Source organism: Pteropus medius, unplaced genomic scaffold (genome assembly GCF_902729225.1).
Source record: "Pteropus medius unplaced genomic scaffold, Ma_sr-lr_union100, whole genome shotgun sequence".
In the NCBI taxonomy this organism is placed as follows: Eukaryota; Metazoa; Chordata; class Mammalia; order Chiroptera; family Pteropodidae; genus Pteropus; species Pteropus medius.
Window position 1 is genome coordinate 11,934,693 of NW_024349801.1, and position 15,418 is coordinate 11,950,110.

General features: G+C 34.1%; 1 protein-coding gene across 1 annotated transcript in view; it reads right to left on the reverse strand.

Moving 5' to 3' along the window:
* Positions 1–15,418, reverse strand: part of CNTNAP4 (contactin associated protein family member 4) — a 222,609-nt gene that overhangs the window by 112,638 nt on the left and 94,553 nt on the right. The gene's annotated exons all lie outside the window — the stretch shown is intronic.

Sequence of the window (15,418 nt, forward strand, 5' to 3'; positions counted from 1 at the left end):
CACAAGATTCACTTCAGATCGAAAGACACACACAGACCGAAAGTAAAGGGATGAAGAAAGAATTTCATAAAAATAAAACAAAACAAAATGAAAACTGAGGTAGCAATAGTTATACCAGACAAAACAAGGGCAATAACAAGAGACAAAGGAGGACCCAGAAATCCCACTGCTGGATACTTATCCAAAGACACCTAAAACACTACATCAAAGGGACATGTGAATCCATATGTTCATTGCAGCATTATTTTCAATAGCCAAGATATGGAGACAACCTGGGTGTCCATAAGTGGATGAATGGATAAAGAAGAAGTGGTAAGAAGTGGTACATATATACAATGGACTATTACACAACTATAAAAAGGAATTAAAATTTGCCATCTGCAACAATGGATGGACCTAGAGGTTATTATGCTGAGTGAAGTAAGTCAGACAGAGAAGACAAATGCTATTTGATTTCATTTATATGTGGAATCTAGAGAGCAAAATAAACAATCAAAACAGAAACAGACTCGTAGATACAGAGAATATTTTTATGGTTGCCAGATGGGAGGGGGTTAAAGGAGTGAGCGAAAAGGGGATAAGATTAAGAGGTACAAATTGGTAGTGACAAATAGTCATGGGGATGTAAAGGAACAGTCAATAATATTGTATTAACTATGTATGGTATCAGATGGGTACTAGATCTATCGGGGCAATCACTTCATAAGTTGTATAAATGTCAGATCTCTATGTTGTACATCTGAAACTAAAATAATATCATATGCCAACTGAAATTGAAAAATTAAAAAATTATTTTTAAAAAAGTAAAAAGAAAAAACAGAATAACTTTTAAACATGTTGAACAAGACATTGTAAACATACATACAAGAGTTGATTCTATCTTGTGAGTGTGAATGTCATTTATTTATTATTACAGAAATCAAATCAGAAAATTAAATTTTTTCTGTGTATAATAAATTGAAACTTTCAAAATGAGTATAGAATGTTATTAAGTAAAATCAGTTTCTACCATATCTCAGAAAATACTTAAAATCTTTTAAATATTTATTTGAAGAGATACTAATTATTAACAATATTTCAGTGAGATTCCTTGTGTCAGTCATTATATTATAATCTGTGGAGACACAAAATGGTAAAATATACTGTTTAGGCCCTTTTAGCTTAGAAAGTTCTGAAATCTCAAGACAGAAAGATCAAATGGCAAAAGAGAAAAAGCACAAAAAAGCTACAACCTTCACTGTAGTCTATAAATAGAATTGAGATGAAGTAATAAATTGTTTTATGGAAGATATATGGAGAAGTCATTAAGCTTAAATTTATATGAAAATAATATGTGTACAATTTTGTGGAAGACGAATAAAATTTTATTGACATGGAAAATAACTTTTAACTAAAAAATCGTCATGTTATGGTTGTGGCAGACTACTAAATTCTGAACAACCCTCCTGCTAGAAAAGTGGTACAAAATGAAAAATAGGTAATGACGTGCTGAAAGACAATTGATATTAAATTCCCAAGTTCTGGGAAAAGAAAATCCAAAGAGGTGAGCCCTACCTTTTAAGGCCTTTTCTCTTTATAGGTGACTAAATGATTTCTGAAAAGGAAAAACTGAGACACAGAACTTGAGATCTTTTGAAACTTCATAGGATTAGTAAGAAAATTTTAGTTCTAGGACTCTCAAGGATGGGAATACTCTGTAAGCTTCCATAGGTTTTGTGTTAGAACTTTGAGGGTTTACAATTTAGAATAAAGAATAAGTCAGAAAATGACAACTCCTCACAGATTAAAATTCAGCTCCCCATCTTCTCAAACTGTGAAATTATATTAAGATTATCAGAGATGTCTAGTGCTCCTTGCTGCCTATAGAAGCAAATGTAATTACACTCTGTAAAAAAAAAATCCATCTAGATCCCAAATTATCTGTAAAATTTTTCATATGTAATGTCCTATACCCAGAAGAAAATAATAAAACATCAGCAAAAACTATTCTTAAAGGGAACTTTATAGTCTTAAATACACACATACATATGTAAACACACACACACACACACACACACACACATTAGTAAATAGGAAAGGCATCAGCTCTGTATTTAAAGACCTTGGAAAATATCACTCTATACAACAAGAAAGCTGGACAAACTGAAAATCAATGACTTTTCTGAGACCTGTCAGAAAATTGAGGTTATGTGGTGCTATGGACTGAATCATGTCTCTCCAAAATTCATACATTGAGCAAGAAACAAATGACAACAAATATAAAACAATTACAGACATGGTAGATATTAATCCAAATATATCAACAATCACTTTAACAGTGAGTGATCTAGATACACTACTTAAAAGACAGATCTTTGGAGTATAATAACCAAGCCCAATTACGTGTTTTCTACAAGAAATTCACTTTAAATATAAAGACTAAGATAGTAAAGGAATGGAGAAAAACAGTCCATGCTAATGTCAAAAAATCTAGAAATAGCAAAATTAAAACCACCAGATCAATAAAATAGTAATTCGTTAAGAGTTTATTGTGCATGAATGTTTCAAGAACTGGAAACTTTCAAACCAAAATTGACATGAAGTAAAGCTCAAAGGCATGATGTTACAAGACGGCTTATAAAGTGAAGATGGGGAAATTGTTAAACCTTAATAATGATTGGTTATGACAAAGAGGGTTTCCAGACAGCAAGGAATTGGTTCAAAATGATTATCTCATACCATTTTTGAGGAAGATGACTTAAGTTTCATTTATAATTATGAGGCATTTATAAAAAACAAACTACATTAAGTTTCATTTATGTTGATAAAATAAGCTAGACTTAGTTTTGCTTACGTGGCTTAAATGGTTTTGTTTGCTCAGGGAATTTTGAAGTTTGGTTTTCATTTTGTGCTTTACTTTAACACTAACACTAATCTAAAGAAAGCTGGAAAAACTATATTAATGCCAGACAAAGCAGAATACAGAACAAGGAAGATTATCAGAGACAAACAGATACATTGCATAATAACAAAACCATCAATTTTCCAGGTTAGTATAACAAACCTCTATGTGTATGTCTCTAATAACAGAGAATCAAAATACGTGAGGCAAATACTAATGGAACTGAAAAAAAAAGAGAAAATTCCATTATTATAGTTAGAGTAATTGATATATCAAGAAGACAGAAAAACAGTAAGAATATAGGAGATCTGTATATCTCTATTAATCAGCTGGGTCTAATTGTCACTTCAGATTATTCCATCCAAGAGGCATTCCATCCAAGTTCATATGAAACATTCACCATAATGGACTGCATTATGGGCCCTAAAATACGCCCTAACAAATCTAAAAGAATATAAATCATTCAAAGTGTGCTCTTAAATCACAATTAAACTAGAAATCAGTAACACAAAGATAGCTAGAAAGTCCCCCAAATATTTAGAAACAATCCAAGAGTTAAAGCAGAAGTCTCAAGTAAAATTTTTCACAATTGATCTAAATGAAAATGAAAATACAATTTATCAAAATTTGTGGCATACGGCAGCATTTATAGCATTAAATTCATATATTAAGGGAAAAAAGACCTAGATAAATAATCTGTGTTGATGTCAAGAAACTAAAAAATATAAAGTAGGTCTAAAATAAACAAAAGAAAAGAAATAATGAAAATGATAGCGCAAATTAGTAAATTGAAAACAGAAAAATATTAGGAAAAAAATCAACAAAACTAAAAGCTGGTTATTTAAAAAGTTTACTTAAATTGGTAAATCCCTAGTCATGCTGTCCAAGGAAAAATGAGAGAAGATCTAAATTATCAATATCGCAAATGATAGAGAAATCACTGCTAGTGAGCACATGGACATCAAAAGAAGAAAAGTAATTAATGAGCTAAGGATGGATGTTAAAATGTTGGGGGAAATGTACAGTAAATTAAAACCAAGAATGAAACAGGAAGTCAAAAATTCACTCTTCATATATGTTGCTTCTGTTTCTGGATTCTCTATTCTGTTCTGTTGGTTGAGTTGAGTAACCTTCTGCCAATATGACATTTTCTTATTGTTTTGTAACATTTTAAAACTCTATCCAGCAAATAAAATCCTCCAACTTTGTTTTTCTTCCACAGTATCTTGGTGATTCCTGTCTCTTTTTATTTCAACCAACAGTGTATGAGAGTTTTTGTTGCGCCACATCCTTGTCAGTATTTAGTATTGTCAGTGTTCTGGATTTTGGCTATTCTAATAGTTGCATAATTTCAATTCATATGTATATAGAGAGAACTACAAAGCAATAAGAAAGAGAGGGACAAAAGAAAGATCTATATAACTAACAAATTTATGAAAAGATGTCCAATCTCATTAGCTATAGGGCCTACAAATTAATATCATAGAGTGAGAATTCTGCACACCGACCAGAATGGCTAAAATTGAGGGAAACGACAAAAAGCTACAATAAGAGAAAAATGACAACATCTAGTGTTGTCAAGGATGTAGAGTAAATGAAATTTTCATACACTGCTGTTGAGAGTGTAAATTAGTACAATCTCCACAAAAAGGCTTTCACATATTCTATTAGAGTAAAACATATATTTATTTTATGGGCCAGCAATTCTACTCTGAAGAATGTACCCTACAAAAAAAGCAGCACCGTGTACCAAAAGACATGCGCATGAGTGTTCTTGAAGTATCATTTAGAATAGTCCCAACATTTAACTCACAAGTCCATTTGTAGAATGCATAAACAAATTTTAATATATTCATTTAATGAAATGTTGTAAAGCAATAAAAATAAATCAATTATATCTAGATACAACAACATGGATGCATTTTTACAAGTATGTTAACCAAAGAAGCCAGGTGTAAAAAAGAATATATTCTATTGATTTCTTTTGTATATAATTGAAAAGACATTAGAAGTCATGATAGTGATTACTCTGGGAAAAGAGATAGGTAGTAATGATCAAGAAGAGCATCAAAAGGAGCTGTTTTAAGATGCAACAATATTATTGGCCTAGGTGATATTTACATAGGTGTGTTCACTTTTTGCTAATTCAATGAGTTGTATAGATATACGGCTTTCATCTTTTTCTGGATGTGTGCAGTACTTCAATATAAAAAAAAGTTAAACAAAAATTATCAAGCTAACAATGGAAAAAAATCCTTAACACTTTAAAAGATAGTTCAGTGAAGACAAGATTTAAATTTGCATGTATTTATCCAAAAGCAAAAACAGAAGATTTTTGAAGAATACCTCATTAAAATTGTTTTTCACTTTTGTGCTTTTCTATAGATCATTAAGAACACCATGAGAAGTACCTTTCAACTTCGGATTGTAGATATCATATAATTTATCATCCATTATACCATAAAGAGCTCCATTAACATTTTTCCTTTTTACCATTAATATTACAAAGAATAATGGCAGTCTTATAACCGTTACCATTTAAATAGCTATTGTTCAGTGATGAAAGAAAACTGAGTTTCCTATTAGAAATATTATAAAATTTAAAGTAAATTATTCCTCACTTACCTCTACATTCTATTAATGTTTTTATAGTTTCTCTAATTTATTGATTAGTCTTCAGAGTGCTTCAAGATGCCATTTATTTATTAAATGAATTGCTAATAGTTTTCCCAAGTAGAAACTTAAATATGTGTTTTAGAAAGAGACTAATAAAATCAACCAATACCTCCAGCAAAATAAAATATCAACTTTGTTAAACTTATTTTGAAAAACAGAAATGTTTGAAAAACGTGGATAGAGTTCAATCAGCCCTTAACTGTTCCTTCTGGTTTTAGAGTTAATGGCTCTTATTTAGGCCCCTGAAGCCATTCATTATTTAACATGTATTAAATATATTATACTATTAATGTATATTACGTGTATATTCATGTACATCGTGAGGTACATTAAATACTATATTCCTTATTTGACTGGTGAGCACTGTATCTTCATTTAGATCATAATCTAAACTTTCACAGAAGCTTATCACTCAGAGAAGCTGTATAACCTCTGAGGTGTGCCTAAATGTAACATTGAGTCTTAGCAGATACAAAGATTAATGGACTCTAAAGTATTCTTTTTAAAGTTGGTGCCAAATTTAAATTCTACCAAATATTTTTAGAATGCATAGCCCAAAATACAATGCAGTATTATTTTGGGTTGTCTGACCTTCAAATTCTGTATAATTTGGTCACACAATTAAAGTTTCATCACACAGAAAGTCAAAAGAGACACTACTTTACTTAGTAATAATGTAACCAGGGAGCAAGAACATGCAGATTTTCTTAACCTATTCTTCACCAAAGAGACAAATTCATCTGTCCTCTGGGAGCAGAGAGTGAATAAATGCATGCAGCAGACACTAGGTTAGAGAGACTGGTACAAAAGCGTTTTTATTTTAATCAATAATAACACCTGCCTACTTGCGTTGCCTTTTGAAATACTTCCAGGTGTAACAAAACAAACTGGTAAGTGGCTCGCATACCCATGGGTATCTTGATGTAGATGAATGAAACAAAGAATACAGAAAACATAAATGCCTTAATACATGTGCTTCGTTTTTAATGTTAGCATGCCTAAGATTTGGGAAATAGTTCTTCTACTCAACAGAGACAACACAAACTCATCTATTTCAGGTTCAAACATCTCTTTTATCTTTGAACAAAACTTTTTTCAAGCCCCAATAGTCATTATTCCAACAACAACTGAAACATTAATATTGCCTTCACCTCCTCTCCATAAAGAGAAATTAAAGACGTCCATCCAAACCTTTGACCTGGAGACTTTAGTTCGCCCTGGAAAAACAAGACTTATCATGGCTCTCGATAGATTGGGATCTATCACAATAGCTGGAGAATCGTGAATGACATATATTCCCAAACCTCAGTTTTCTTCATCTATAAATTGGGGCTAGAAATAATTACTTTCAAAGTTTGAAGTGTGAATTAAGTAAAATGAAGAGATTAACATCTCCCAGGCTCATAATAAACCTCAATGAAGTGCAGTTGTGGTTGCTGCATTGTGTAGTTATCAAGTCCTCACAGGTGGCCCCCTGTCACCGACAGCTAATTAGTCTGACAAAATCGCATTGTTTGGGCTTAATATCCAAGTCTCTCAGCTAAACGATCGAAGGGAAATAGCAACTCTTCTAAATATCCTTTGATCAAAGCGACAATCCCAATAGGAAGGAAAGCCCAGTACTGATTTGAATGTAGTTGACAATATTTTTCACCTCAAGACAAGATGTCAAGAAAATACTTCCTCAGAAAAGTTACTTAAAAATAGTTTCAGTTTCTTGAATGCAGAGCTTTATTTCTCTTTAAACTAGTTTGTTTTGAATATAAATTTTGGAAATTACACTTCAGTCGGTATAATTATGGCTCCATGCAGCAATAAGAAGTTCCTAAATACCCATGTTATTTCTGTTTCAGTGCAACTGAGATTGGTTGATGAGCATTTGAAAACTATTTCCAACGTATGTAATAAGTTTAAACATAGAGAACCTTGATAGATATCAGGGTGCATCCCTGAAGTCAGTTTATAAAACATTGAATGTGGTTTTAATGATATTGTATAGGTATTCAAATTCTGCTTATTTGAATTTTAAGACACTACAATATTTATAATACATAGAATAGCCATAAGCATTTCCTTAAGGAACCAGATAAAATGCGCTGTGGCTCTCTATAAAGAAACTAAGATGAATCCGAGGGCAACCTTTACGAGAATTCCAATAACACAGCATTGGGGCTTATTATTTTACACTTAAATAATATTTGTCTTTTTTTTTTAATATGTAGTATAGAGTCCATTGTTCTATACATTCAAATTTTCCTCTGAATTCTTCCAGAACAGTCACAAATTCTTAGACCACAAATGTCACAATTATGAATAAAGGAACAACAGACACAGTGACCTCTTCTGGCTTTGTTTTCTCGAGTAGGAAAATCATGACTCTGTAAGAATAGGAATTAGGATCTGCTCTGAACAGGTATGCCTTCGGCAATTCCTCGGGGACTCAAGTCTCGACTGAGGAACAGAGAGTGAACGAGGCAATAGTGTACAGAGTACGTGTGCAGAGAACAGGCTCTGGCATTAACAGTCCTGCATAGGAATCTTTATTTTTTATTAGATTGACGTCTCTGAAAAGTTATATCAGGGAGATGGATGGGAAAGTACTGGCATGGTTTAACAGCTGGGGGATGTGAACAAGGGTGTTTATTCTGTTCCTCTCTTTACTTGTATGTATGAGCGTAAGTGCAGGTGATCGTTGGGATGATAAAATGAATTAGTGTATGTAAGAAGTCTTTCCTTTATAATATTCTTCTACTTATCATAGGCATATATTTTGAAAATTTCCTGTTGACAGGCGAGAAACTCATTTCAGTGTAGCTAGTCAACTTAAAAACTCTCACTGCACCACAAAAAACTGTTTTCTTTAGTAATGAAAATTGATTATATTTGATAAAATTATCAGTTTTTGTAAATTATATTCTTTAGCAACATAAAAAAATTATAATCTATTCACATGCTATACAGTATGTTTTCTATACATTTAGAAATTGATGACATTGAAAGTTGCAGTTTTCCATTTTACTTTGCTCAGCAGTTGTACTGGTCAGACCTAAGTGACCACCAGCAAAAAGCAATCGCAATGCTTGTGTGGTGTTATGGTGGTCTCTAGAATAATATAACCTAATATTGCCTTTGACGGTGAGGGCTAAGCGCTCACAGAAAGCGACGCTGAAAAAAACATAATTCCATTGATAAAAGCTCAGTAACAATTGCATTTGAGCAGTCTACTAGTTCTGTGTCATTTCTATTCAAAATTCAAGAAATTATTTCCTTATTTGAAATACATGCTTTTATCATACGTTTATCATAAATTCTTTACCATCATGTCATTGTCATAAGTTATGAAATACTCAAAATATGAGTGTTTATATAAAGTACTCTGCAAGTCTTACATTAAATCTTAAATTTCTAATATGTCTATTCACTGTGCTAAGCAATTTCACATATTCATTTAATGCTCACAAAAATCTTGACAGAGCTTTATATAAAGACACCACATATTAAGCAACTTAAGAATGATTAATCGAACACCCACCTGTACCAAGAGATTCTAATTCAGCCCCTCAGTTAACCTTACTTTGAGCTGCTTCACTTAAGTAATGAATGATGTATTAAAGAAGCACACTGGAGAATGGAATCCCTATACAGGTTCTTCCAAAGGTCAGATCTAAGGCATATTTTAAACACACAGCCTTGGTTGGTTCCTTCATCTCGAACACCGTAATAACACTCAGATTGCCAACATCACAGCACTGCTTGAAGATAATGCTACTAAATGTTTACTCTCTATGGAGCTGTACAAATATAAGGTATTATTAAACACATTGGCTTACAATACGATATGCTAACACCTTTAAGTCCATTTGATTAAAATAATTTATAATTTTTACTATACATTTTCGAAGATATTGGATTACTTTCAAGTCCAGAGCACTAAAATGTAATTACCCTGGCACATGCAATTGATGGAATATTATAAAGCAATTAAAATGGTGATTTTTGCAGACCACTGAAAAATTAGCATGTTCTCTTTATTAGGTATAACGCATGATTGTGTGATCGGCATACTTATAAGTTAATTCAAAGTTAAGCATAATAAGAAAAGAATAAAGATGATACATCTATGTTTTAATCATTTTTTTAAATGATAAACTATGGATTTCTTTTTATAACTTCCTCTATTTGGTTATTTTTAATGATGCAGTTGTAATACACATAGAAATATAAACAAAAAAGGAAAAGCAAAATCTATTTTTCTGTTTTCATCTGTCGTTAGCTTCTTTCCTTTACCAAATTCCCTTGTCCTGGACATTCCCGGCTGTGTTGTTTCTCTTGATTGTCTCTCACTGTGGAATCCAGTGACCTGAATATTTCCAAACTGAATATCAGAATAACTGAATTCTGATTATTGGCATTTCCTAATAACTGAATTTCTTAAATGCTTTTTAGATATGCCTTTTGATAAATCATATTTTAAAATCAAGAATAAGAAATATAGATAACTCCTTTGGGAAGCTTACTACTTTGCAGATCTAGTACAAATTACATTCCATGATTAATTCATTTCATGACCTTCCTATGAAAGAGAGGTTTACTTTTTCCTTATTTTACAGATGAGAGAACTGAAACTTAGAAAGCTGAAATGACATCTAAGTTCACGCAGCAAATTAAGATAGGAAGAAAACAAAAATGTGAGCAGATGCTCAATTTTTATTATTTTAAAAGACAGTAGGGAATAAGATATTGCTTTGTGCTTAAAAGGCTGGCAAAAGTCAGCTGGATAATACCACATGTTGGCAAGAACATAGAGATGTAGGAAGTCTCATGTATGGCTGGTGGGAGGGTAGACTGGTATAGCTATTCTTGAGAGCACCCTTGCATTATGTAGTCTAATCATTGATACATATATACTCTATTACCTAGTGATTCTGTTTGTAGATATATAATCAAAAGTAATTTTCACATAGGTGCATACAGGACATGTACATGGTGCTATATGCGCCATGGGGCTGAGGGCTGAAAACAACCTGAGTGTCCATGGCTGGGAGAGTGAGTATTAAGGTAAGGCAGAGGCCCAGCATGCAGTAGTATGTGGCAGTGCACGAGCCCTTTGGACAATTCCAATGCATGCTAAACAAAGTTGAGAAACCTTACACTACATAAGTCCAAAGTTTCTTATAGCATAAAATCTTTCTCTCTCTCTCCATGTATTTATTTATTTATTAATTTATTTGTAATGCTGTGATTACAATCATGACATTTTATTCATGAAATGACAGAATTTATGAATTGACAACAGCATTATTATTTTACAGTTCAGGCTTTATTATTTGGGGTTATTTTATGGTTACTCTTAGGTATGTAACAGTTGCTATATATTCTATCCCTAGAAATACATAATGATAAAAACAAACAGCACACTCCATACCTGATGTGTGCTGTCTGCACATTCCAAAGCTTCTTCCCTCACTATCGCATGCCCTGCCCTATTCTCCCTGGAAAGGAGGTATAAACAGCCACTGCCTCTGTCTGTTTCATTTTCACTAATATTTAACTGTTTATGATTTTATCTCCTTCCCCATAATTCTCCTGACAGTAATAGCTCAGTGATCACCGACATTCTTCTATTGGTCATATTTAATGACTTTTCTCAGTTCTCATTGTTTGTTTATTCATGTTCTGCCATCCCTCTGCTCAGCATCATCCATGGATTCTCTGCCTGGAAACTGCTCGCCACGCTTTGGACTCCTGGTCCAAATACCACCTATTACATACATATAGCCTTCCCTCATGCCCAATGGAGTCAGCTGGCCCTTCTCCTGTAGCCTCTGGGTCTCTGTTCACATGATTACTAAAATAGAAGCTGGATTCTAAAGTCCTGTTTCCATGTGTCATTGTGATATCCTCTAAAAAAAGGGAAAAAGTCTTATCCGTGATTGATTCCCCTGCATGGATCTCATTGCCTAAGGCACAACACTAAATAAGTATTTTCTGAATGAATGAATGATTAGTTGATGCTAAAAGCTCGGTAAAGGTTCATTCTTATTACACACATCACTCGCAGCTTGGAATAATCTTCCTGGGTCAAAAACATCCAGTGATGAATTAAGCACGCCCTTCTCACGGCTTTTGTTCAAACCCCATCCTAGTCTTCTGCTCTGACTTTCACATACTCTTTCTATGTGTGCTGTCACTCCAGTTATACTCATCTGTGTACTCTCATTTTTCCTTCGCTCTGCCTTTGCTCACGGTGGACCTGGAATGACTCCCAGAAACCACCTATCCAAGGAACCTTTCTTCTGAGTTTCTGTCACTACTTAAATGACATACCATATGCTGCAGGTCCACAAGTCTTTCCAGTTCCCTTCGACCACTTGTGTCTCTACTTCCTTTGAAACTTCTCATTGTTTCTTACGTTTACTTATTGACCTAGTTATGTTTTCATAATAAATAGCTTCAGTTGTTCACTGTGCATCCATGGGCAAGCAACCGGACATATAAGAGATGCAGAGGTTTTATGGGTACATCAGGAAGAATGAAACCTCCTATTCTCACAGGGGAGTTTTGAAGAGTGAGTGGTCTGTGTGCAGATCTGGTAGTTCTGGCTGATACACAGTGTACATGAGGTGAAGGACAGTGAGAAAGATAAAAGCAGCCCTGACTGCTGTTAGCTGTGAGCCAGGCTGGTGTCTGACTATTCAACATAAACAATGTCACAGGACACCAATGTCACACAAGGTCACTCTGTGACTGTGATAGAGTGAGACAAAAATAAGACCACTTTGTGATCAGTCTGAATGAAGACCAAAACTAAAATAATGTCTAAACCACAAAAGTGACCAAATGCCCACTTCTTTAGCTAGCATGAATGACTGTTCCTTCTTTACCAATTATTACAGCTTTAGCTCTGTCCCATCCCTCCATCTGCTAAATAAAAATCTGAATACTCAAATATGATACACCTTTCCCCTTGTTGCAACAGGTAGTGAGCCCAATTTTGTTTGACTGCAGCTCTGTTTCTGGTGGTGTCTGGCTGGTGGACAGCAATGGCTGCTATTACTGAAATCAGAATGTTTGCTATTATTTGTCGAATTAAATGGCGAGCTACCCTGAGTTTCAAGAGACATGAAGCTGTCATCCCTTTTGCTCTTTCAGACATAGAAATGCCTAAGAAGTTAGTAATCAAAGTTTAAGGAGGCAATATTGGTAAACAAAGTCCACATCATAAAGTTAAAATATGTCTTTTTAGTTGATGTTGAAATGTTTCCTCATTTATGATTTTTTCATTTTAGCCATATTCAGGTTAATTTAAAAACCAGAGATTTTCTTTCAGGGGTCTATGGCGTCTACTGGTGCCCCATTACTAACTACTATGTGACCAAGACAGAGCTGCCAAAAGGTTCTCCTTGTATATTTATTTTTACTGCAGATACTTTCAATACGTAATTTCTCTTCAAATGGCATAATTTATTACTCTATTTTAATAACCTTTAGCCTAAAAAAGAAAAAGCGAAAGTGAAAAAAATATTAATAATGTCAAGTCCCCTGATCCCCTCTAAAAATCTGATTTGAACAATTTCAAAAGGTCATGATCTCCCTATAGCCTAATCTTAGTGCTTTCCAGGTGGCTTCCATTAATTATCACTCTGGTCATTCCTCAAGAAGAGTCATGTGTTGCCATCAGAAATAAACCGTTTCAAACAAACAGCTGTCTAAAAAAGAGGAAATGTCTGGGGCTTCTGGTCACAATGATTTGCCTAGTTGTTCTATTAATTAGCAGAAATTTATTCATTATGTTATCTAGACATCACTCTGGGAAAAAGTAATGGTGGCCCTAAGAGGGCCTACAACCTGACAGTATTGACTGGAGAAGCCATAAACAGATGACTTCAACCGTGGGCATTTTCCACAGTACGAAGATGTAAACGATGTATCTATCACTCATCACAGCAGCTGACTTCGTCTACGCCTTCCTCCCCTGACGCCGCCGAGGGCTTCTTTGATAATGACAATGTCTTAATTGAACTAAATAAATATTTAAGTAGATACTAAGAGTGTTTAAATTTAGTTTCAATAAAATAATTTTATTTCAAAGTATCATTTATGTTTAAAATAACGAAAACTTTCATTATAAAAGTTATTTAAATATGTTGTGACAGAATTTGGGGGAAAAGGAGAAGGGAAGTAAAAAAGATCACTCAATCCGGTCGCTCTCAAACTTAGGAGGAAATTGGGTCATTTCCTCTTCCCGTTTGTTTGTAGTTATATCCTATCTGTTAAATCAGTTTATAATTGTAATTTAGTATCAGTAAATACAATCGTTCATTATTATTACAGCTAATTAACATTTAGAAGACATATTTGCTCTATTTGCACTTTTCGAACGCTCCAAGGTGTGTATGTGCACTTGCAAATCCAACCTTTCCGATTTCAGTGGCAATAAAGGACATGACATCTGCGATTTACAGAATAAACTCCATTTAAATAGACACTATTTAAATAACTTGTTCAAGGTTAACTTGCAAAATCAGTAAACAATCCCGACCAACGCCATACTACTACTAAGATCAGAGCTTCTCGTGAGAAGTGTCAAATGATAAGACAAATTTTAAAAGTACATATTTTCTCATGAATTTTCAGATGTTGCAGAAGCCATAGCTTGCCATAATAAATAGACAAAACTTTTCTCCCTGCTCTATTTGATTTTTTTCTTTGGCATGTCTGTTCATCCCCATAAAAAACTATATCCAGAGGAAAAACAATCAAGAGAGTATTAGACACACTGAAGTGTTCGCAGTCTAACAGAGTTTGTTTCTGATAGTAAAATGAAATGTCATTTGGATTGACTATATTTTTCTCTGACCTAATTTAAGCTCCTAATGTTTGTTATTTTATAGCTACTTGATAGATCCAACAGTTCTCTGAAGAGGCATCAAGCACTGCTAGATTTCAGCTGGATCTCACAGCACACAGGGCTGAAGTCTTTTCTTAGGAAGGCTGATTGGGGAGACAGCTTGACTTGAAGATGGCCTGTTTGCCGCATCCCATCAGGCTCTCTCAGTGTGCTCCCTACTGCCATGGAGCTTCTCGCTGCTGCCTGAGTGTACCATTCTCTACCCTATACCCACTGCCATAACTTTGCATATGCTTCTCCTCTGCCAAGAATACTCTGCTCCTCCTCCTCCTCTCACCTGACCCTCAAGAGATCCTCACTAAAGCATTACCTGACCCCCACAAGCAGGTAGGGCTCGCTGTGATGCATCACAGACCTCTCAGCCCTACCAGGCTGTGATCACTTTGGGGCTCAGAACTCTGTCTCATTTAACTTTAACACCCAGCAGCACATAACAGGTGCCCAGTACTTAGTACATGCTGACTGAACAGATATACGATCCCGAATGACAACCTGTAGCAATGAGGCTAACTACCATTGTTGCTGGGATAAATAAGCATGTGACATAAGGAATGTGGTATAACGTAAGGTTAACTTGGTAACACACCCCCTTCATTTTGTGATATGATTAATACTACCTCTGAGCTTTATTGATCAATTCATCTCATTTCCTATCTGGAGCTTCGAAATGGATATTAAAATTGATCTCCAATGTTAAGAATAACCATAGCAATAGTAAAGTATCAATGTATAGGTTCTCTTTCTTTCCTAATGGAAAAGGGTGTAAGGTAGTTGGTGAAGAAAGTGAATCTGGTAGAGAATCTTTGAGTGTCAGAAATAAAAGAATAAAGAAGAGCTTGATATCAGAATGAGGTTTAGACAATCATAGTTGTCAAAGCCATTTTGCAGGCTTATAGAGATTAAAATCTTTGTGAAAAAATTGATAGGGCTATTATACTAAGACTCCACTT